Genomic DNA, 18,427 nt, shown 5'->3' on the forward strand with positions numbered 1-18,427 from the left:
GCTCAGGGCAGTTGGTCTGCAATGGACAGCCAAGTTCTGTGGCCTCAAGGAGGGAGCAGGTGACCACCTTGAAGGTGAAAGCAAGGTGTCCTGAGCCCTGTTATGCCCTCCCTGGACCAGAGTCCCAACTTTCCTACACCATCTGTAGGGTTGGGTGTTCACTTCTGTCTCTAAAAGGAATGCAGCACTCAGCCAGCACCGTCTCCCCAAGAAGGTTTTGTGAAAGAACTTCTGCAAGCGGTGCGTTATCTCCTTCCTCGTAACAATCCTGGTTTTGGTTTGTTTGTTTGTTTTCCAGGAAAAGGACACACAGAGGTTGGTGGACGTGCTTCAAGTTTGTTAATTCTATTTGCTTTCCAAGAAGAGGAAGGGCTTTGTCACAGGCCCTTCTCTAGGGCCTGGGAAAAATTTAGATGCCTGACTGAGGTGAGGACAGGAGCCCTGCTCAGGGCATTAAAGATATGGGCCTTCTCCAACCCCAGGATGTGCTGGGGATGAGGCAGAGTCCAGCCAGTAGTTGTGCATAGGGGACAATTAGTAGGAAATGACCCCAACATCATTTGGTGAATGGACACTATTCATTGGTATGATATGTCACTCACTCAGCATTATTTGATTTATTGATATATTTAAAAACATGAACAATATTTGTTAGTTGCTTTAGCATTCTAGAAAGAACATTTATACATATTCATCATTTGGTTTTATTTGGAATGCTAATTCTACCTACATAGTGGTGGTATTGGGAGCTGCATTTCGCTTTCCGTGGGGAGAAGGACCAGTAGGAGACCCAGCAGGGACCTCCGTTCACTTCCCCAGGTGTCTGGAATCCTAGCACTGGTGTGTAGAAGCAGACAGAGTTACAGATCCCCCAGCCATCAAGTTCAGCGGAAACACCCATGGAGCCAGGCAAACGTATCTCAGTTCTAAATGACAGAGCAGAGTCGAAAGGAAGAGGGAAGGGACCTGCCAAGGAGTGAGATGGGTCCTGGCACAGAGTGACTGGCCTGCTTTGTCTTCTCAGAGTTCTCTGAGAAAAGGTTAAGTAAGAGATTAGCTGAAGCCACAATTCTCTGCTCTGTGAAGTGTCAGGAAAGGCAATGGGCCGAGACGGATAAAGTTGATGGTTATTTCACCACCTGCTTCCCCTTGTACAGAGGGTGAGTTCTAAGGAGGGTTGATCATCTGCTAGGATTGTGATGTGTGCCAGACTGCAGACTCTAAGAGGCTTAGAGGGAGCACTAGATCGCTTTGCAAAAAGAAAAGGAAGAGCTTTAGCAGTATTGGGGTGTGTGTCAGTGGCCTGGGACAAGGAAGTGAGGCAGGCTGTGGTCAGAGCACAGGTGGGGGGAAGAAGAGCGTCATTGAATGGGGTTTGGTCACCTTGGTAACCATACATTCTGTTGTGCAGTGTGCGATGGAGGACTCTTCTCAGACTCCCCACGACATCTTCAGTAAAATGAGGACCCCCTCATTAAAGGGACATTTCAGGTTTACTTTTTCCAGGATACAACTAAGTGTTGCGTCTTACTCTGAGGTGACAGGGCTGAGAACAGAGGCAGCCAAGTGACCTGCTCATCTCTACTTCTTTGGCCAAACAAGTCCAGTGGCCACGTCCAAGGGCAAGGTTTGTTAATTCTATTTGTTTCCTAAAAGGATGAGTTGTTCACATCTGTCTCACACACCAGGACTGGAAGTGACTCCACAGTCATTCTTATCCATCTCTGTGCCTCCAGAGCCTTGCACAGTGCTTGGCACAGAGTAGATACTCAGTTAGTCTTTATTGCATTAAAATGTCTCTGTAGAATTGCCTTATCTTTCCCTCACACCATCCGAATTCCAGGATGCACCTGGATTATTCCAGTATCTTTTCCACAGTTGCCATCTTTTCAGGTCCTTCCACAGCAAAGGTACCCTGCATTCTATCCCCGTTGTCATTGGTCCCCAACACAGCTTTGATTGTTGCCTCCATTGACTTATGGAAATAACCTTCCTTCCTGGGAAATCTTAAAGGCTCCCCATTACCTAGAATCACATCTACATTCTTCATTCTGATGTTTAGAGTCACACGGGGAGTTCTGAAAATGGAGAGAACTCAGGTATCTAAAAAGCTCTTATAAAACAGAGTGATACACTTATGAGTTATTTGTGGGAGTCATTAATCCTTGCAGTTTTCTCCCACCCAGCTCACAGTAAGATGGCATTTTCCAGCCCCCTTAAACTTGGGTGTAGCCACTGGACTTGCACTTGCATTGACCAAAGAAGTGGAGATGAGTGTGTCGCTGGGTGGAGGCTTTAATAGCCAAGACTGATTTGTCACGTTCCTTTTCTTCCTCAAGGAAAGTGACCATGGCATTTCCTCAACCCATGCCCTGGGTGAGAACCCCGTAGAAGAAACCCCTGGGCTGATCTGAGACAAGCATACGGTAGGAACGACTACTGCCATTTATAAAACAGGAGCCATTACTACCTTTCTTGACAGAGGAGGGGAGGAAGATAAAAGGTTAAGTCACTTGCCCAGGCCACTCAGCTATTCAGGCGTAGAACCGAGGTCTCCCCAGTTCTAGTGGGAGAGCTCATCACTAATACAGCCCCATTTGGTCCCTCCAGGAAGACACATAGCCAGGGGGAAAAGCATCAAAATTTGTCATTAGACAGACTTGGTTCAAATACCAGCTTTGTCCTATACCAAGGAGTTCTGGTTCCCCATCTATAAAAGGGCAACAAAAATCTGTCTCATAAGTTTATGGGAAGGATGAGATAAACTAGGATGAGATAAACTGGCAGGCATGCAGTTAACTGACATGGAGCAGGTCAGTTAACCTTGTCTCCTTCCCATAGTCTGGCTCTCCTCTTTGTGCCCTGGGGGACCACTGCCATTCTTACCTCTGAGGTCTCGCCCATGCTGTTCCCTCCCCATCACCTCCTCTCTTCCCTCCAAAAGCCCAGCTGAAGTCCCAGCTTCTCCACACTGCCTCCTTCCATATTCCTGCTTACACTCTCCTTCCCAACCTTGGGACTCCTAACACTTAATCAGCCACATGGATTTAACTGTTTCACCAATGAGTAGGTTATCTCCCTAAAGACAATACTTTGAGGCATTGACCAGCCTCACGCCTCTTGCATCTTAGCCCTGCCCTAGCTTAGTCTGTTATTGAGTGAGTGGTTTTGGGCACCTCCCTTCACATCACTGAGCTTAATTCCTCCCCTATGCACGTGGGGAGTCGCTGGAAGAGCTCTGAAGGCTCTCCCACTCAGGAACAACAGGTGCGTGAATTCAGCTGGGCAGAGCCTACAAACAGGAAGTGATCCATGGGAACAGCTGGGTCCTGAGCACCTCCATGGACCAGGCATTGTAGCCATGCCTTGTACTTCCCCTAGTTGTCAGCAGGACCCTAGGTCATGGGGTGTTGACAGATGAAGAAAAACTTTGAAGGGATTCTGTAACTTAATTGGCAACAGTCAGTTGAGAATGATTTCTTATTAATAACTAAATATTTACATGTGAGGGACTGTGCTAGGGATTCAGAGAGGTGAATACGGCAGAAGTGTATCTGGCTTTGCGGAGCTCACAACCCAGCCGAGAAGTGAGACATTCAACTCAACGATCATTCCGTCAACCCTCCTCCTCCCAGCGCATCCTTGTATCATTATATTCCATATATGAGAAGCACCATCATCATTGCACTAACCTCTAATTCACCACCTTTTATAAACTGTCACCAGGTAATTCTATATGTACTATCCCATTTACTCCTGAAAGCATTCTGAAGAAGGGGTATTACTGTTCACTGTTGTTCTCCAAGTGCCAAGAATAGTGTGTGGCACACTGCAGAGACCAATTAAATTTTATTTGAATGAATTGCCACTTTACAGATGAGGTTCATGGGGGTTTGCCTGTCCCAGTGGGAAATGTGAAGCTGGGATCCAAGGAGTGAGTGCATTTTGTTCTCTATGTTACTTCTCAAAAGAAATACTGGTTCTTTGTTTTCTCAATTTACCCTCACTTTTTCCCCCAAATGACCACATTTCTTGTTTTGTTTTTCAGCATCTTCTCAGCCACCGACCATGCATGTGACTTCCCTGGTTGATCTAGCCAACCCGAGGTTCAAGATACTCCTATTGCCAGATAGGAGGGATGAATAATGGAGACCACAGTCCACAGAGAACTCGATCAGCGACAAGAACCCCTTCCTCAGCTCTCTTTGCAATTGGCCCAACCCTTAGTCGCTCTGGGAGAGAAATTCAACTGAAAACCTAAAGAAATGCCTTGAGAAGAAATCTGACTATATCCCTCACCCAAGCTAAAAAGCAAGACACACAGCCATGGTAGCCTCTTATAATCCAAATTAAATGAGCTAATAAAAATCAGCGCTATTAAAATTTCCAATTAATTTAAACACAAAAATTGTTGGTTTCCAACCTCTCTGATTCTAGTCCAACAACTCTCACCATAAGGGCATTCATCCAGCATGACGTGGTTGGGGGTTTTATTAAGAGTGTAGCTATAAAGTAAATCTTGAAGATTTCCTTACTGCCGATCATTATCTTGCTCTAGAGGTCTGGAGCTCTGTTGGACGAGTTCATGTTTTAAACCTTGGCCATCTCATGCAAGTTGCTCTGACCTTATAGCACTGAATATATATATATATATATATATATATATATACACATATATATATATGTGTGTGTGTGTATATATATATATATATATATATATATATATATATGGCACCCAGACATCCACACATGCATTTATTCACTCAGCAAGCATTGGTTGAGCACAACCATGTACCGGGCAACATCAACAGATATGAGCTCCCAGCCTAGTAGTGGGGTCTGGGGGCATGGACGAGTATTCGGGCAATTAGAATTCAGAGGGTGTTTGGCTTTGCTCCCTCCTGGGGACTCCATGTCTGGACTCCATCAGTGATCTTCCCTCTTCTGAAGTATCATCGCTTCTCCTTCTTCTCTGCTTCTTCTCTACCAGCTCTTCCTCAAAGCCTCCTTCATACCATGAGACTCCACTGACCTGGAGGTCCTCCGAGGTGTCACCTTCCTTTCTACCTCCTCATCCAGACCTCTGAGCAGAGTAGTCTGCATTCTCAGGGTTTCCTTCATCTTCACTTTGTTCCTCAACCCATGGCAACTCATCCACCAACTTCAGTCATACCCACTCTTTCTAAAGTCATCTATGACCTCCTAATCTAACCAGCAGACGCTCTTGTCCTTTTCTTTCTACTGTGTTTAATGCTGTTTATCATTCCGGCCTCTGCTCTCAAGAAGTTTCATTCTCCTGGCTGTTGTCTTCTCTGGGCTTCCTCCTGTCTGTCTCCCTTGTAGGTGATTCTTTCTCCTCCCACCTCTCAGCGTTCATGCTCCGCAGACAACTTGGCCCCCTTCTCTGGACATCCGCATCTCCCTGGAACATCTTATCTACCCTCATGGATTTAACTAGAATTTGCCTACTGATGGCCTTAGTATCTAAACCTCTGTACAGAGACTACTCAATATTTGGACTCAAATCAGAAAGTCTGCTAGATGTCTACAATTTTATGTCCCATAAATAGTTTATATTTAATTTTTTTTCAAACAAAACTCATTAGTTACCTTTCTCTAAACCTGTTTGTGTTCCTTCGATATATATTCTTAAAATCTCAGTTATGGGCAAAAATATTCAGTTGGTCATTCAACAATGAGTCCTGGTTTTTGTCTTCACTGAGGCCCATCAGTTTCTTTCATTTTTTTTTAAGACAAAAATTTTTAATAGAGACAAAGAGGGACATTTCATTAGCATGAAAAGTTCCATCTATCAGGAAGGCTTAACCTCCATTCTTTCCTTTGTATCTATGCTGTATTTCAGCTCTTTGCCATCTCTCATCTGGATAAGTGTCATCTTTTCCCATCTATGCTCCTTTTCTGCTCCTTACCATCTCTCACCTTGGCCCTTCTGTTCCCTGGTCCAGCTGGTCACCCTGACTCATGTTTCACTGCCTGAAGCTCTATCCACTGAACTACTGCCAGGGAGGTCTTTATGAAAACTCATATCTGACCATATTGCATCTCTATCTAAAACTCTTCAGTGATACCCAACCCTGATGGAATAAAATATCAACTCCTGAACCTGGAAGTTCTAGGTGGTCTCCATCTGTCTTTCTAGATCCACTTGCCTCCTTTCTCTGCCCGTCTCTGACCTGGAAGACTGACCTCCCTGGACTGGCTTAGCTGGGCTAATTTGCCTTTTGGCTTCTGGTTGTGTTTGGCCATCAAGAGGCACCAGATGGATGTCAGAGGGCAGGAAGAGAAAGAAGTGAGATATTGATTCTCCTGCCTCATTCTGGGCTGGCGGTGGGTTCTTTTATGAAAGGCTCCAGCTCCAGTGATAGTGGGGCTGTGTCTCAGGGTTAAAGCCACAGCCATCATGCCCTCCTGAGTTCCAGTAATGGTCTCTCCCTTTACCCCTTCTTGCCCAAGGGAGGTGGCAACCCTTGGCTCGGTGTTGCTAGTCCAGGTGTCTCGCCATCCCGTGGTGGTTTCCCTTAAACTGCCCACATCCTTGTAATAGTTCCTTCATTAAACTCTCTTCAATCAACCTGCATCTTATATCTGTCTCCTGCCAGCACTTTCACTCCTGTGCTGATAAACGAGCTTTCCCCAGCCCGGTCACTGCGTTATCTTCTCCATCCATCCTCAGGCATTGTATCCCAGCAATATCCTGCTGCTGGGGTTCCCTGTGGGAGCCATGCTTTTCCTCACCTCTAAGTCTTTGGCACATAATAACCCTCTGTCAGGTCCTTTGAGACATTCCCTCATCCTGGAAGGTTTCTGTCTGTCCCAAGCTAGGTTAGGGGTTCTGTATGCTTTTACTGCATTCTTATTAAATTCCTCATTTATCTTAGCAGGTAGGAGCACAGAATTTAATGACAGATGCCTTGGGTTCAAACCTTGATCCTGCCTCAATTTTTTCCTCTGAAAAGCAAAAGTCCCTACCTCGTAGGATTGCAGTGTTGGTTAAGTGAAATAGTGAATTCTGAATGCACAGTGCAGCACTGGACCTGTAGAAACATTTGGTAACTGTGAGCTTTTAGTTTCTGTCTTCCTCTTGCTCTTGACAATGAGCTCCAAGAAGAAAGACCTTATCTTCCTCAACTTTCATCCTCCAAAAGTAACTGGTATAGAGTAACTGCTTGATGAAAAGGTGATTAAAAAAAAGAAGGAGTAAAAAGATGGAAGGAAGAAGGGAAGGAGGAAATAAGGAGAGAGGGAGAGAGGGAGGGAGAGAGGAGGAAGGTAGGAGACAATGCAAGTAAGACACTTAGGGTTCTGCCAACATCTCCTGCTTCTCCTGCTGGTATTGTTACCCCGTCCTGCACTTCGCTGTCTGGGCTGCAGCTCTCACACCCCACGCCCTGCCCCCAGTGAGATGCTTCTCGTGAATCAGAACAAGTCCAGTCATCCATGGGAGGCCTTCCAAGCCCCTGGCAGTTTCTGGAATGTGAAGAGCCTGGGGGTGGTTTTCATCAGAAGCTGTCAAGATTGCTTAAGTTTCTTTTTATCTCTCAAAGTGAAGAAAATTGTACTTAAGCTCTGGCAACAGAAAGCTACATATCTTCAAACAGTGGCAGAGGGAGAATCAGCTTCCTAGTCTGGGTTTGTTTTGAGTCTCTGGTGGCCTCCAGAGCTGATGGGAAAGCACACACAGCACCAAACTGCCTGTCAACTCTCCTTCATTTTGAGCAAGTCGATATCATCTTGATAATCGTGAAGGCATCCTTGTGTAACTAATTCTCCTGAAAGCACCAAGTTCATGGGATGTCACCTGGCTTTTCTAACTTAATTCTGAGAAGATATGGGATCATCCTGACACTGGGTGGGGTGACATATCACCACCTTATCATCACCTCCAAATTCACATTCCAATGTCATAGCTCATCCTGAAGATATTGTAAAATATGGTTACTTTTTTCACTGTTAAAAGAATGTTAGTCTGGGCCACATGAAAGTGCTGTTCTGTGGGTCAAAAATGACACCACGTTGGCAATTTCATATGGTTCCACCTAATACAAAGCACAGGGAACAAATTTTGAAAGTATAAAGGGTACAAAGATCTCTCTCCTGTTCTAATCCCTGTTTCCATTCTCCAAAGGCAACAGCTGCTGCCAGTGATTTGAGAAACAACTGTACACAGTTTGAGAACTATTTTAAACACATATTAACTTATAAACACATGCAAGTGTGATATGCACACTTTTTTTAACCTTTATTCATGTAGCTGCATCTCTTAGAAATCATTCCAACTAATCATTCATGTTTTTTATCTGGTACCTATGGCTGTGTCAATTCTTTTCAGTGTTTTGCTATTATAAACAATGTCGTAATGAACATCCTCACACACACACATATCTTTGTTATGTGTAAGTATATGCGGTCTACAACTCTGGAAGGGAAATTACTAGGCTAAAGGGTTTGTGATTTTAAATTTTGAGAAATATTGACAAATTTCCTTCCAAATGGGGAGCACTAATTTACATTCTCCCCAACGGCACGTGTCTTCTCGCTCTGTGGTCTACACTTTACACTTGTCAATCTCATGCCTTGTCTGATGACTTGCAGATATTTTTTGATCCATATATACCTCTTGTTCATTAAGAAAGTTAAAGTAGAGTGGCAATGCTCAGAGTTCTGGTTATCGGCCTGTTGGCTCTCAGATGCTTTCCCCATCCTGTCCCAGCTGCTTTGTGTTGGTGAAGACTGGGGGGAGGGACGGGAGGTGGCTTCTGAAGCAAATTCATAGCCCAGACTCTCTTGTCCACTGGCTTCATGTTAGGATTGGCCAGTGGAGCAGAGGGAGGTGAGAAGCTAGGACATCGCTCTCTCTCTCTCGTTTCTAGTGGCATCTCTAGCAGCCACTGACTCCATTTCTCCTTGGGGGGTTCCTCCTTCCAGGGTTCTGGCTCCAGCTGGGTGCCCTGGCCCTTGGGCTCTGGTTACTTCACCTGTTCCCTTTATCCCCTCTAACCCCAGGGGTGCTAGTGGGAAACTTCTGGCTGTTGGGCTGCCTCACTCTGTTGTTTTGTCCCTTCAGCTTTTCCAATATCTTTGTAACTGGCTCCCTATTTAAAATCACCTTTATTGAACTCTCTGCTTTAGCTTTCCATGTTTGATATCTTTCCATAAGTCATGGGACACTGAATGGATACACTCAGGGTTGACAAAAGTGAGAAGAAATTGCCACATTCTTATACTGATTGTGGGAATGGGGTTTTGGCAGGGCAGTTTGGCAATATGTTCTGGGAGCTTTCAAAACAAGCTTGCTCTTGCCTCATCTTTTGGAGATACATGTTGAAATATTTATGAATGAAATAATGTATGCCTGGGATTTGCTACAAAACGATCCAAGGGAGAGGGTAATTGGGACCTCGTGTAGATGAAACGAGATTGGCCATTAGTTGATAGTTGTTTAATCTGGGTGAAGGGTACTTAGGCATTCATTGCACTACTCTCTTTACTTAGGAATATTTGAATTTTTCAATAGTAAAGAGTGTCTTTCCAAAGGAAAATCTTGGACCTTGTAGTCTAATTTCTAAGAATTTATCCTAAAGAAAAGAATTCTAAATGTTATAAAGAAAAGATTTATCTTTAAGGATGGTTTCTAACAACATTGCTTATAATAACAAACAATTGGCAACAATCAGATTTTCTGACAGTGGGATGGTCCCCATCATAAATTATAATATTACTATATCACACACGAAATGATTTAAGCCTAGAAAGATGTTGTGTTTCAGAAACAAGTGTATTGTCAAAGATGTTCATGATTTTCTTTTGTTCAAGATAATTTAAATGAAAAAACAAGTTATAAACATGTGATATTATAATCCAATTAAAAATATTTTTATATGGATCTAAAGGAGGGTGTGAGGGATATACACCCAAGTATGAACAGAGTAGTCTCTCAGTAGATAGGATTGTGTTCTTGCTTCCTTTTACTTGTTCGCATTTTCTGGTTGGTTTTTTGTAGTTCTTTTTTTAAAACATTTATTTATTTGGCTGCACTGAGTCCTAGCTGCAGCGTGCGAGATCCTTGTTGTGGTGCATGGCCTTCTCTCTAGTTGTGGTGCATGGCGTCCAGAGTGCCCAGTAGTTGCGGCACATGGGCTTTAGAGCACGAGAGCTTAGTTGTCTCGTAGCATGTGAGATATTAGTTCCCCGACCAGGGGTAGATCCGAGTCCCATGCATTGGGAGGTGGATTCTTTTTCTTTTTTTTTTTTTTACAGTTTTTTTTTTTTTTTAATACAGCAGGTTCTTATTAGTCATCCATTTTATGCACATCAGTGTATACATGTCAATCCCAATCTCCAATTCATCACACCAGCACCACCAGCCCCCCGCTTTCCCCCCTTGGTGTCCATACGCTTGTTCTCTACATCGGTGTCTCAATTTCTGCCCTGCAAACTGGTTCATCTGTACCATTTTTCTAGGTTCCACATATATGCGTTAATATACGATATGTGTTTTTCTCTATCTGACTTACTTCACTCTGTATGACAGTCTCTAGATCCATACACGTCTCTACAAATGACCCAATTTCATTCCTTTTTATGGCTGAGTAATATTCCATTGTATATATGCACCACATCTTCTTTATCCATTCATCTGTCGATGGGCATTAAGTTGCTTCCGTGACCTGGCTATTGTAAACAGTGCTGCAATGAATATTGGGGTGCATGTGTCTGTTTGAATTATGGTTTTCTCTGGGTATACGCCTAGTAGTGGGATTGCTGAGTCATATGGTAATCCTATTTTTAGTTTTTTAAGGAACCTCCAAACTGTTCTCCATAGTGGCTGTATCAATGTACATTCCCACCAACAGTGCAAGAGGGTTCCCTTTTCTCCACACCCTCTCCAACATTTGTTGTTTGTAGATTTTCTGAGGATGCCCATTCTAACTGTGTGAGGTGATACCTCATGGTAGTTTTGATTTGCATTTCTCTGATAATTAGTGATGATGAGCAGCTTTTCATGTGCCTCCTGGCCATCTGTATGTCTTCTTTGGAGAAATGTCTATTTAGGTCTTCTGCCCATTTTTTGATTGGGTTGTTTGCTTTCTTAATATTGAGCTGCATGAGCTGTTTATATATTTTGGAGATTAACCTTTTGTCCGTTGATTCATTTGCAAATATTTTCTCCCATTCTGAGGGTTGTCTTTTCATCTTGTTTATGGTTTCTTTTGCTGTGCAAAAGCTTTTAAGTTCCATTAGGTCCCATTTGTTTATTTTTGTTTTTATTTCCATTACTCTAGAAGGTGGATCAAAAAAGATCTTGCTGTGATTTATGTCAAAGAGTGTTCTTCCTAAGTTTTCCTCTAAGAGTTTTATAGTGTCTGGTCTTACATTTAGGTCTCTAATCCATTTTGCGTTTATTTTTGTGTATGGTGTTAGGGAGTGTTCTAATTTTATTCTTTTACCTGTAGCTATCCAGTTTTCCCAGCACCACTAATTGAAGAGACTGTCTTTTCTCCATTGTATATCCTTGCCTCCTTTGTCATAGATTAGTTGACCATAGGTGTGTGGGTTTATCTCTGGGCTTTCTCTCTTGTTCCATTGATCTATATTTCTGTTTTTGTGCCAGTACCATATTGTCTTGATTACTGTAGCTTTGTAGTATAGGCTGAAGTCAGGGAGCCTGATTCCTCCAGCTCTGTTTTTTTCCCTCCAGACTACTTTGGCTATTTGGGGTCTTCTGTGTCTCCATACAAATTTTAAGATTTTTTGTTCTAGTTATGTAAAAAATGCCATTGGTAATTTGATAGGGATTGCATTGAATCTGTAGATTGCTTTGGGTAGTATAGTCATTTTTCACAATATTGATTCTTCTAATCCAAGAACATGGTATCTCTTTCCATCCATCTGTATCATCTTTAATTTCCTTCATCAGTGTCTTATAGTTTTCTGCATATAGGTCTTTTATCTCCTTAGGTAGGTTTATTCCTAGGTGTTTTATTCTTTTTGTTGCAATGTTAAATGGAAGTGTTTCCTTAATTTCTCTTTCAGATTTTTCATCATTAGTGTATAGGAATGCAAGAGATTTCTGTGCATTAATTTTGTATCCTGAAACTACCAAATTCATTGATTAGCTCTAGTAGTTTTCTGGTGGCATCTTTAGGATTGTCTATGTAGTATCATGTCATCTGTGAACAGAAGGTGGATTCTTAACCACTGGACCGCAAGGAAAGTCACTGTTGTACTTCTTATTATCATGTACATGTATTACTTTTGAATTATCAGAAATGAATGGCATCTCCTTTTGTTTCTCACTCCCTCCCTTCCCTCTTTTAATGTCCCTTTTAAAATGGACACTACCCTTGTTGAAGGAATGTATGAATCAGGTAAGGTGGGGAATCACCCCTTAACTTCTTTTTAGCTAATGCCAATTATCTGTTAACCTTGGCCAAGCAGGAATTAGGAGGAATTGGGACAGGTTGGGGAGAAAGGGAGGAAAGAGAAAACGGGGTGCCAGGGGAGATGGGAGGGGCCATAAACCTTCTACACTGTGCTGATGCCTTGTGTAGTGTCAGGAGTGTGGGGGGTACGGGACGTGGGTGACAGACAGAGGCACTGCTTAGCAGGTCCCCTTCACATGCCCCTGGCTGCTCTGTCATTGCCCCCTCTTACCTGGTCCTCCTCCTGGAATCGGCCTCAGCTTTGCCTTCGCATTCCATTCCTGCTGTCTGTCCTGCAGTACGTCAATGTTTTGAGCAATGCTCCTGTTTCAAGGAATGCTCCCTTCTCAACATCCACTGTCTCAGCTGCTGACCCATATTTGGCCACATGGTCTAATAATAAGGATAAACAACCCAGCACTGAACTCTGTGCCAAAATGCTATAAGGGGCTTCATAAACATTATCTCACTGAATCCCCCAACATTCTGTAAAGATGATAACACCCCCCCTAATTCTGCAGACAAGAGGCTGAGAGGATCAAAGGAATGGAATGACTTGCCCAGGTTTCTCCCAGGCAGTGGGGGGCAGAAGCAGACTTCAAACCCAGGTCCCTGATCTTTCTGCTACATGGTGGGTGCTTTCATATTTGTAATTATGCCTGGGAGCGTGGACTCTGAAGATGGGCTTTGTCTCGTACTAATTCTGACCCAGCCAAATGCTGAACCTCCCTGTACCCCAGTTCCTTATCTGTAGGACAATCTTGACAATAGGATGGTGGTGAGGATGAAATCATACAGGGAAAGCACTTTGAACCATCCCTGGAGGAGTGCAACCTTGCTGCACATCCCAATCTCTCTTGGAGCTTGAAAAATTCCTGAGCCGTCCACCCTGTGATTCTGATGTCATTTGTCTAGGAGCAGCCTGGACACTGGGGTTTTCTAAAGCCCCCAGGTGATTCTAATCTGCAACCAGGTTTGGGTCTCACTGCCTACCATGAGTGAAAGCACCTTATGAATAGCGATTTTGTCCTGTCTGGCCCTCACACCCGCTTCCGCATCTGGTCCTGCCTGGTTCCCAGAGCCCGAGGACTATAGCCTCAAGCTTCCCTGACAGCAGTGGTGTCTATTCTGCGGCGGTCCATCTGGGTTCCAGGACTCCGGCTCTTGCCAAATCCAGCCTGCCCTAGGGCTGCGGGTACTTCGCTTAGGGCAAACCCCGTGCCCAGTTCCAAGAAACACAGTTCCAGAACACTCATGCTAATGGGAGTGGGTGCAGAAGGAGACTAGCACCTTGAGGCTTGAGGGGCCCTAGATGTTCTGGGGACCCCACTGTAAGAGGATAGCTCCCACCTTGGCTGGTCTCAATGGGGGCTGCCACTTGTCTTTAGAAGCCAGTTCTGACAGCATTTGGTACGAGAGTGCCACTGCCGAGTCGCATGGCAACAGGCAGTCAGGTTCTAGAGTCAGTGCCTGGGTTTGTAAAATCTGACTTCAGTCAAAATTGCCTTTATGGCCTTTCTTTGGTTGATTACCAGAAAAAAAGTCACTGGTTTGCCTTTAGAGCAAATTAAAATGGGTAACTTTAAACACTAGGAGACTAGAGACAGCTGAGCAGCAGCAAACTCACATTTTCCGTGTCATGCTCACCCCTGTGCACCACGGCAGATGGGACTGTCTGCAGAATTCATGCCTTTACACTTGTCTCTCTCCACCCCGTGCACCCCCGGCAGAAGGCATGTTGTTCCATAAACCTAAGCGAATTGACAATGTGCTATTACTTCCCCCCAGTTCAGTTGTCCTGTACTGGGGTGATTTTATCTCCAGGAGACCTGTGGCAACTTCTGGGGATATTTTTGGTTGTCACAACTGGGAGCAGGTTGAAGAAGGTTGCTACAGGCATCTAGTGAGTAGAGGCCAGGGATGCTCTAACCATCTAACATGCACAGGACAATCTCTCACCGAAAGGAACACCAGCCCCGCCTGTGGACAGTGTGGAGGTTGACAAACCCTGCTGTTTATTGAGCAGTTGCCATGTGCCAAGTCGGTGCGAAATCCTGAGAGCTGAGGTGGCCCCAGGCAGGCTTAGGCTCTGCCCAGCGGGGGCTCCCAGCAACTGAGTCCTGCTTCCTCTCAGTGATTCCACTGGGCACCCAGTTCTACGAGCAGCCATGGTGGAGGCCGCTCTATCCACAGGAAGGTCCCCAGGGCATCCAGAACCCCCAGACCTAAAGGTGCTGCCTCCTTGTGTAGGCGAAGCTGGAGGAGGGAAGGGATAGAATCAGAGGACCCCAGCGCTGTCAAGACTGTCAATTAACACTCTGGCCCTTTCATTGTTACAGCTGAGAGAGCGCCGTCCACAGTGCCTCCTGGGCCACTCTCCATGACCGGGTAACTCCTAAAGTTCTTAGTTCCATTATCATCTCTTTGGGGAACCCTTCCCTGACCTTTGGACCGCTGCTCCCCTCTCCTCCAGCTACACCTGCTGCTCTACGCCAATTGCACCACATATCCCCCACCAGCCCTACAGCATCACTTGCACCCCAATGACATTTACATAGGCGTTTCCAGCTTCTTGAAAGTGCTGTAGTGGTCAAGTGTATGGCCCTGGAGCCAGAATGCTTAACCTTGACTTCCACCTTCAATACTTGACCTTGGGCGAGTTTCTTAACTTCCTCGGCCTCAACTTCGTCATGGGAATAGGGTCGTTCTTCCATGTGGGGAGGGTGTGCGGATTAAATGAGATAATACGCATGTGCAGAGCAGCACCTGGCCTGCAGTAAGTGCTCCATAAACACTGGCTATTATGATTGCTCATGTGGTCGCTTCAAGTGGCCCCACGTGGGAGGCCCTCACTAGCGCTTATTTTTTTTATTTTTTATTTTTTTGCGGTACGCGGGCCTCTCACTGTTGTGGCCTCTCCCGTTGTGGAGCACAGGCTCCAGACGCGCAGGCTCAGCGGCCACGGCTCATGGGCCCAGCCGCTCCGCGGCATGTGGGATCCTCCCGGACTGGGGCACGAACCCGTGTCCCCTGCATCGGCAGGCAGACTCTCAACCACTGCGCCACCAGGGAAGCCCACTTGCGCTTATTGAATGAATGAAGCTGCGTCTCCGAAATGTTAAGCGATGTGCCCGGGATCACAGCTAGTAAGTAGCAGGGCCAGCATCCAAATCCATATCTCTGCGGCCAGAGCCCTTGCTCTTTCCTCCATGCCACCCTGCCTGCAACTGCACAGCTACTCTGCACCCCCCAGCCCACCTCCCTCCACTTACCTGGAGGAGATGCTGCGTTGGGCAGGAGCTCTGAGCCTGCAGGCAGAAGAGCACACCTCCTAGAAAACGGAGCCCTTTGTCCCTGCCTCTCAGAGAAGGCAGCCTGCTCAACCCTGGGCCTTTCTGAGTCAAGGCCAGTATCTCTCTGCTCAGTCTATGCAGCCTTCGCTCTCTCCTGACCCTTTTCCGCTAGTAAGGCCTCTTTCATGCTCTTGGCAATCAGATTATCTGGGGGTTCACATTACCACCCATATCTTCCTTCAATTATAATCTTTTCAAAGCGTCTTTGTAAAATCAAATAATAAGGTTAGTGGGATGGAAATCATGAAGAGAGGGTCTTTGTAATTAAATGCACATAAACTGGGAGAGATACAGACATTGTCATTTTTGTCACGAGCCTAGAGATCACACCCTTTGGAAAGCATGATGTTCAATAATAGTAGTCAAAGCAAAACAAGAACTAACTTTTTTTTTGCTATTTTATTTATTTATTTATATTACTTTTTATTGGAGTATGGTTGCTTTACAATGTTGTTGTTAGCCTCCACTGCACAACAAAATGAATCAGCCATACACATACAGATATCCCCTCCCTTTTGGACTTCCCGCCCATTTAGGTTACCACAGCACATTAGGTAGAGCTCCCTGTGCTCTGCAGTTATGTTCCCATCAGTTGTCTATTTTATGCATAGTATCAATAATGTATATGTGTCAATCCCAGTCTCCGAATTCCTCCCACCCCACCCCTTTCCCTCTTGGTATCCATACATTTGTTCTCTACACTTATGTCTCTATTTCTGCTTTGCAAATAAGATCATCTCTACCATGTTTCTAGATTCCAGATATATACGTTAGTATACGATATTTGCTCAACTAATTTTTTTTTTTTTTTTTGCGGTACGCGGGCCTCTCACTGTTGTGGCCTCTCCCGTTGCGGAGCACAGGCTCTGGACGCACAGGCTCAGCGGCCATGGCTCACGGGCCCAGCCGCTCCGCAGCATGTGGGATCTTCCCGGACCGGGGCACGAACCCGTGTCCCCTGCATCGGCAGGCGGGCTCTCAACCACTGCGCCACCAGGGAAGCCCAACTAATGTATTTTTGATCAATATGTTCCAAGCAGAGAGCGCAGTACTTTATATTCCTAGATTCACTTAATTTATAAGGAAGAGTTTTTTGATTGCCGTTTTCCAGATAAGGAAATTAAGACTTATTGAGTGTAAGTAATTTAACCTCAATCACATTGCTGGAACAGGAATTGGGGCTGAGCGCTGTCTGACACTAAAATAACTCTCGTGTTAAATCTGTTTTTGTAAAGAGAGATTTTGGGCTTCCCTGGTGGTGCAGTGGTTGAGAGTCTGCCTGCCGATGCAGGGGACACGGGTTCGTGCAACGATCCGGGAAGATCTCACATGCTGCGGAGCGGCTGGGCCCGTGAGCCATGGCCGCTGAGCCTGAGCGTCCGGAGCCTGTGCTCCACAACGGAAGAGGCCATAGCAGTGAGAGGCCCGGGTACCGAAAAACAAAACAAACAAACAAACAAACAAAAAAAGAGAGATTTTATTGAGATCCAGTCTTTGTACAAAAGGTGTAAAGAAACAGCAGTGACCAAAGCAAAGTCAGCTCTCAGGGAGCTTATATTCTAAGGGGAGACAGACAATAAGCCAATAGCAAGTGAAACAGGTAAGTCGAGTTTGTGTCAGGTGGTGACAACTGTTTGGGGAAAATAAAGCAGGATTGAGGACTAGGGGGATATTTGAGTAGGGATCTGAAAGAAGTAAGGGAGCTCTCCAGGTAAAGAGAAGAGCAAGTGCAAAGGTCCTGGGGCAGGAGAGTGCAGGGTGAGCTCCAAAGACAGCAAGGCCAGTGTGGCTGGAGCAGAGTAACCCAGGGGTTATGTCATAGGAATTCAGGTCAGAATGGAATGAGGAGACTGGGTCACCCAGGGCTCTGCAAGACATCACGAGTATTTTTGGCATTTACTCTGAGTGAGATGGTGAGTCATTGAAGAGCTTTTAGCAGAGAAGCAAGGTGGTCCTACTTGTACATTAGGGGGAGTTTCTGGCTACTGTACTGGAATAGACTGCAGGAGGCAAGACCAGAAGCAGGGAGATGGGTCAGAACACAATTGCAATAATCCGCCAGTAGGAGAGACTGGCAGTAATTAAGTGGCAAAAAGCCATGTTCCGGATTGTATTCTGAAAGTGGAGATGGAAGAACTTGTAGATGAACGGGATGTACAGCGTGAGAAGAGGCAGATATGTCTCTTGGAGGGTTCTGCCCTGAGCAGTTGGAAGGATGGCGTTACCGTGAACTGAGTTGGGAGAAAACATGGAAGGAGCAGGCATCTAGGGGGAAGGTCAGCAGCGCATTTGGACATGGATGTTTGATGTTTAAGATACCTTTTGGGTACCCAAGCAGCGATGCTGAGAGGGCAGCTGGAGGTTAGGGGACAGCTATGGCTGGAGATATAAATGCGGGAGTCATGAGTGGGCAGATGACATATAAAACAGTGACACTGGGAGAGATGACCTGGAACCAGGTGCTGGGTTGAGCTCCAGAGCCCCCTAGCTGTAGAACTGAGGGAGACGAGGAGGAGGAACCATGGCAAGTGAGCTAGAAGGCTGTTAAAAAAGGCACAAATTTTGCCCTAAAGAACAAACTTTGTCTTCACCTTTTCTCCTACTCCATGGAAAGTCCTTCCGTTCAGGCTA

The sequence above is a fragment of the Stenella coeruleoalba genome (genome assembly GCF_951394435.1).
Source record: "Stenella coeruleoalba genome assembly, chromosome: 4".
In the NCBI taxonomy this organism is placed as follows: Eukaryota; Metazoa; Chordata; class Mammalia; order Artiodactyla; family Delphinidae; genus Stenella; species Stenella coeruleoalba.